Source organism: Magnolia sinica, chromosome 4 (assembly GCF_029962835.1).
Source record: "Magnolia sinica isolate HGM2019 chromosome 4, MsV1, whole genome shotgun sequence".
In the NCBI taxonomy this organism is placed as follows: domain Eukaryota; kingdom Viridiplantae; phylum Streptophyta; class Magnoliopsida; order Magnoliales; family Magnoliaceae; genus Magnolia; species Magnolia sinica.
The window spans coordinates 69,746,800-69,753,956 of NC_080576.1; the positions used below are offsets into that span (position 1 = coordinate 69,746,800).

At 40.5% G+C, this 7,157-nt stretch overlaps 1 non-coding gene across 1 annotated transcript; it reads left to right on the forward strand.

Annotated features, from left to right (window-relative positions):
- Positions 1-1,893: 1,893 nt before the first annotated feature.
- Positions 1,894-2,000, forward strand: LOC131244758 (small nucleolar RNA R71). The gene has a single exon (XR_009170536.1). It is a non-coding gene; the product is annotated as a small nucleolar RNA R71 (small nucleolar RNA).
- The last annotated feature ends 5,157 nt before the right edge of the window (positions 2,001-7,157 follow it).

Here is a 7,157-nt window from a genome sequence, read left to right on the forward strand (position 1 = left end):
GGGCAGAGATCACCACCGGGTATGTCTCATCTTGACCTAAATAGGCATATTTCAAATCAGAGGGCAAATGTTTTAGGTCAAGCTTCGGCGGCTTGAGGTTAAACGGTAGAGGCACTACATCGGTTTGTGGCAATTCTTCAAATTGTGGCCTCCACCGGTTAACTTCAAGTACCGTTGTAGTATCAAGCAAGGCACACGTCTCCCTAATCATGTCATCATCAAAATCATGGGAGTGGGCCAGGCACGTCTCTAGATGGTCGGAGGATAAGGTTAGAGGTGTCGTATCTTCCACGAAAGAGTCAATCATGTTAATGTCGTGGAAATCGTCATCTTCCTCTAAGTTTCTGCCGTTATTGAAAAACATGTTTGACTCCAATGTCATATTCCCAAAAGACATAGTCATGACACCATTCCTGCAATTGATAATTGCATTTGAAGTGGCAAGGAATGGGCGGCCAAGAATGACGGGGATCTGAGTGCTTATGTTGTTGATGGGTTCGGTGTCCAGGATGATAAAATCTACTGGGTAGTAAAATCTATCAACTTGGACCAACACATCCTCAATTATCCCTCTTGGTACACGAACAGAGCGATCAGCAAGTTGTAGTGTGGTTAGGGTGGGTTTTAATTCACCCAAACCTAACTGTTTGTATACCGCGTAGGGAATCAGATTGACGCTCGCTTCTAAATCAAGAAGTGCATGATCAATTCGATGGTCCCCAATTACACATGATATGGTTGGGCTACCGAGATCCTTGAATTTCCGTGGCACGTCTTGCTTTAGGATGGCACTAACTTTCTCGGTCAAGAAGATCTTCTTTTGAATACTCTGCTGTCGTTTGGTCGTGCATAGGTCTTTCAGGAACTTGGCATATGAAGGTATCTGTTTCACGACATCAAGTAGAGGAATGTTGACTTTCACTTGTTTCAACACCTCTAGATATCCTGAGAGTTAGAGAGAGGTTTTGGTGACACCAACCGTTGGGGGAACGGAGCAACTGGCTTCTCTAGAAGTTCCGGTTCTAATTTTTGTGGGGCATCACTAGATCCATCATTGTTGTCCTCTTCTGGTTCTTGAGGCTTTTCGGGCCTAACCAGAAGAGTTTTATCAATGATCTTTCTACTCCTAAGAGTGGTGATGGATTTAGCGTGCCCCATTTGATTTGAAAAGCTGGGATCACTAATCTCGTATTGCGGTTTAGGATTGGGGAGAGGTTGTGTAGGAAGAATCCCCTTTTCTATAACCGTCATACGAGAATCTATCTTTTGCATAAAATCTTTAATTCCCCGCATTGCCTGAGCCAGCTCTTGTATGGAATTTTGAACCGGTTCCTCTTGAGGTTTCACTTGATTTGGATTTTGATTGAAGAAACCTTGAGGAGTAGCCATTTGTCCATTCCTCCAATTAAAGTTTGGATGATTTTTCCAACCAGGATTGTACGTATTGGAGTTAGGTCTAGTAAAAGGTCTTTGATAGTTGTTTACGGCATTAGCTTGTTCATTTAACACTCCTCGAAAGGCGGGTATTGTGGGACAATTTTCAGTTGTATGAATGTTGCAATCATAGAAGCCGCAAACAATTTCATTAACCTTATCCTTCTTTCCTTCCATGGCCTCAACTTTCCTTATGAGTGTAGTCACTTTACACTTGAGATCATCCTCTTCTTTCAAGAGATATAATCCTCCTTTCTCCTTTAATTGAGTCGGCCTAGACGTGGTGTTCGACTTTGGGTAATAGTCCCATGATTGTGTTTTTTCAGCAAGACTATCGAGGTAGTCCCATACCTCATCAACATCTTTATTAATGAACTCTCCATTACACATTGTCTCGACCATTGGCGCATGGAAGATGTCAGTCTATCGTAAAAGAAATTTGTAATGCGTCACGTTTCAAATCCGTGTTGTGGGCAAGAACTGACCAAATCTTTGAACCTGTCCCAACATTGGAAGAATGTTTCATCTTCCTTTTGGGCAAAGTTCATGATTGCTTTTCTGAGGGTAATCGTTTTATGATGTGGGAAGAATTTTTTTATGAATTCCCTCTGCATGTCATTCCATGTGCCAATGGATCTAGGATGCAGTGAATGTAACCACGTCTTAGCCTTCTCTTTTAAGGAAAACGGAAAGAGTTTCAGCCTGATTGTATCCTCAGATATATTAGGAAAACATAATGTAGCTATAATTTCATCGAACTCTTTCAAATGTAAATATGGACTTTCTGATTCAAGTCCATAGAATTTGGGAAGGAGTTGGATAACTCCTGGCTTGATGTCCATTTGTCCTGTGTTTTCAGGGAAAATCATGCATGAGGGCGTACTCACTCCCGCCGGTTGTAGATAATCTCGTAAAGTACGAGGCGGGGGTGCCTGATGCACCTCATTCTCATCTTGGGTATCCTCCACCTTGGGTGAAAGTAGAGGAGGTTGGTCTTCAGCCATAACTTCAGTTAACTCAGGGGATTTTGAGCGGTGTCTAGTCCTGCGATGGATAGTCAACCCCTCAACCAATCCTCCTTCAGTCAAGAGACGTCGAGTGTTGTAACAGGCCCACTTGGGCATGAAACACTCGCAGCCCTCAATCAAATTTGAAACCTAATCTTAAGAAAGGAAAATAAAATATAAAAAGAAAGAGAGAGTTTGGAAAGAAATTACCAATTTGAAGTCCCTAAGTTAAAGACCTGCAAAAGAAAACAAAACAAGTCAGTTTCTAAAGAGAAGGTCTAAAATTAGAAAATCCTTAAAAAGAAATATAGAAGTAAACTAGTATCTAAAAGAAGAAATTCCTAAGGGAAAGTGGAAATTTCTAAAATAAATTAGGAAAATCCTAAACTAGAAAGTAAATTACTAAAAGAGAATTGAAAATTAGAAAGTAAAGAGAAAGAACTTACCGAATTAGAAATTTCTATCTTAAAGGCCTACACAGTAGAAAAGTTAGTTTCTAAACAAAAATTCTATGAGTAGAAAATTAGGAAACAAAATTAGATTCTAAAAGAGTTAAAATTAGAAAGTTTCTAAAATAGAAGAAAGATGAACTAGTTTCTAAAATTAGAAAAAAAATTTCTAAAAAGGGAAATAACTAACCTAGTTTCTAAAAATAAACTACTTCCTAAAAATAGAAAAATACTAGAATTAAAAATTTTCAAAATTTAAACCCTAACTCTAAAAAGTAGAAAAAAGTAGAGAGATTAGGAAGGAATTACCAATTTAGAAACTTATGTCAGGATCCTACAAGACAGGAAAACAAGTTAGTTCTAGAAATCAAATAAAAGTCTACAACTAAAGTTAGTCAAATTCTAATCTTAAATTAATTTTAAACCTAATTAATTTCAGAAAAATCACAACCGTCAGTCCCCGGCAATGGCGCCAAAAACTTGTTCACTCCCCAAGTGTAGGGTTGTGATGTAGTAATAAACTCGGTAAGACCGAGGTCGAATCCCAAGGGACTGATACCTGTACGTTATCTGAAACCAAGTAGAACTAGAACTAGACTAAGATGTGATCTAAACCAAGTAGAATTTAAGGAATAATTATGGGATAATTATCGAAAATGTAAATAATTCAGGGAATAAGAAACTAGGGATTCAGAGGATCTACTTGTAGAGATCAGGGAGATCTTTATGCCTGCTTCAAAAATCATAGAACTTAAACTGAACTTCCTCTGATATAATTTTCAAAGAGATGAAAGGTATATGAATTAGAATGGATTCCATCACCAAACCATGCCCAGGAGACAAAGTAAACAACAGAATTAAACTAATTACCAACCAACCAACAATGCATGAAGATCAGGAAGGGTACTGTCATCCTACCATGCCCATGGAACAATGATGGACAACAGGGCTTCCTGACTTCATAACATAAAAAAGGGGAAAGAAATACTCAAAGCCATTGCAAACCCATTGTAATTTCAGTCACAACAGACCATTAAAGACTAAGAAAAATATTCCCTTAATAATCAACTAAAATCACATTCAGTTTATGAATTTTAAATTACAGGCACAAAATATAATCTCCCATCTCACTACAGGCTTCACCTCTTAGCCCTAGCTAAGAGGTTCAGCCACACACAGGCAAGATGCGGATGGATCCCTTAAACAAAGTAAAATAAAATAAAAAGAAAAAAAAAGAATAAACAGAGAAAAATACCAAAATCAACCACTTTTCTCTTGTGCAATCATCCCTGCCAAACTCTTGCTCACGTGCCACCTTCCCCCCTTCTCTCTCTCTCTGTTTTAGATCTGCCAGGGCAGTGCAGACGGAGGTTTTTGGAGAGAGACCTTGCTGGAGTCGGACTTTGCACGCCTTCTGCTGCGACAATACCTCCCGCAGTCATGAATGCGGCGTCTCCGCGCTTCTTCTTCTTTACTTTCTTTCCAAAAGGACAACGTCTTCTGGGAGTTTTCGGGCAGACCTACATGATGAACGATTCAGATCGTCCGTCCGATCGCCCCCACGAGTGCACAACCTGCCGCAAAAGCCGGACAGCGTCCGGCGCAAAAACAGGGCCTGCGTATCGTTACGTTGTGACGATGGTGGGGTCCACAATCAGCTTATCAAGGAAATCCACACCGTCCACTGGTTTCCCCTCGGAATTTCAGTCGGGAAGGTGCATTTTTTTCTTCTGTTGATGAGGCCCACTGAATCTTTGTTTTTGCCGTCCATCCTGCGTTTAACGGCTGGAAACGCGCATACGCTCGCATGGGGGAAGAAGGTCACCTAGACGTGGGTTACACCCACCCTCTGGATGCAATGGATGGTTCCGATCTTCGAACTCGCTGATGAGTGGGGCCCACAACGCAAAATCGCAACGCACGGTGTAAACGCTGCTGCGTTTTGGTTTAAATTGGAAGAAGAAGCCGGTCAAGGGTCGGATTAACCGACTTTTTGTTTCTGTGCACGGCCAGTGCACTTGTGCCCTATGCACACGCATACTCCAGTGGGGTCCATTATGATGTTTTTGAGAAATCCACTCCGGCTATCCGTTTTGTCAGCTCATTTAAACAGTTGAGACCAAAAACGGAGAATATCCCGATATCAGGTGGGCCCCGCTTAAGGTTTTAAGGGGCTGATCTATCCGTTGGGCCACTTTCACAGCGGTCCAATGGCTGATTTTTGATTTTTACGGTTTATTTAAGGTCTTCAGGCCATATATAAAGTTTCGAGCTGGACGGATGGTGGGAACCCTGTGATCTTGTATTCTGTACCAATTTCAGGCTACTTGAGCATTAGTTTCTCGATTATCTTTGGATCCCTGGCGTGCAAATATGCCGATCCTGGTCTCCTGGTGCCCGTCGCTTACCTTGGTGACTTCAGACTGTTAAATCCATGCTTTTAGTACCCTTTTCCAGTCCAAGCTCGTGAATACGCCCTGCATCACAAACATGATTAAATCAGGCCGTTAAATAATACTATGTTTGTAAATCCTGGCAATAACTAGGGTCTGATATGCAACATTCGACCCTCAACACATCATCCACAAACTTCACCAAATGCTTAGTCTGTTAAGTCTCCACCATCAACCAACTTTCATATACATTTGTGGATGAACTTCTATTCTTCAACCTTCATATTGTTCGAACAACCTGAATAAATGATCTAGTCGTTCACAATGTTTTTTTTTGGTAGCCTTGGAAGTAGGAACCTCCAAGGTGGTCAGACAAAGCAAAAAAAAAAAACACATCTCAAGGTCCATTAATTTGATCCCTATTACATCATTAAAAAGTTTTAAGCACCAAGGCCCAACTAAGGACCCTTCCTCCAAATCTTTTGGAATGCCGCCTCTTCATTCGTATTTGTGACAAAATGTTCTATTGAAAAGTGACTGAAGGCCTGCTGGCAAAGATAGACACCAAAGGGAATTCTTCATTCTTTCCAAGTTCGAGGATTCACAAATCCAATTGAGCATCGCCTAATCAATCCGAAATAGGGTGAAGACTTTGCCCCATATGTTTCCAAAAAACTTGGAATGGGAAAAGAAATGATCCACCATCTCCTTGTCTCGCATGCAAAGGATACTCATGGGAATCCTTTTCCTCAAACTATCTATGGGGAGAACCTTGTCACAAAAGGTTGTTGGAACATCCTAGTAATTCAATTATCAGCATTTTCTCCACCGAATGTGAACCATCATTAAAAAATTAAAAAAAATCCTTTAAAATCACCATGATTGATGGCAATTCCCAATGTGAGCGCTATCACATCGCCAAATCCTTGATGAGTAAAATCTATGACTTGCCTTCTAAGATCTTCACTTTCATCATCATAAGGATCTCTTGGATGATTAATTGATACTGAATGATGCAAGTCAAGGATTGGAATTGCCTATATGGTACACAAAAGATGTAGAAAGAAGGCAGCTTTAGAAGAAAAGGAGCTCTTCTCTTAAGATTACTTGAAGATCTTTTATCCCATGAAGGGTGGAAACTTTTTGTTGAACCGGCACAATAAGTAAAATGCTCACCTGAAACCACCTTTTCCCTAGAAACCAAACCTACTTGGCGCATCATTTATGTGCTAGTGAGTGAAGTTGGTAGATCAACCACTCCTTCCCTGTAACATGGCACGGGACGCATGAGTCCTTCAAGTTCCTTGGGGTTCAGCATTAAAAAAATTGGTAGATGTGGTGAGAAATGGATAGTGGAGCCACTTTTTCCACTGTTGAAAGCTTGGAAAGAAATCTTTGAGAATAATTTATCTATTTTGTACCTAAATAGACATCACAGAAAAGATAAAGAACTGGTATTTATATATATATGTTGTCATGGTTAGGATAGATTGCATTAGACATAGATTTGGCTAGTTTAGATCATGCACTATCTCCTAGGACCTAGTTAGATAAAATCCACTCATATATATTTTGCAATTCCTTCAATACAACAACTTAATTTTCCATAAGTAACCCTAAATTCATCATGGTATTAGAGCCAACACCACATCCTATGTTCAAGTCACGAAAGGGGACATGTGGAAAGGGCAACCTAGAAAAAAGTGAAAGTCGCCACGATATGGAAAGGGCTGCATGGACAATAAGAGTGCACCTCCATGACATCTTAAGGTGGAAAGGGCTACCTGGATAACAGGATTGCAGCCACCATGCCTCTCCAAGTGGAAAAGGGCTACGTGGGATGGACTACGTGGAAAAGAGACCAGAGTGAGTCC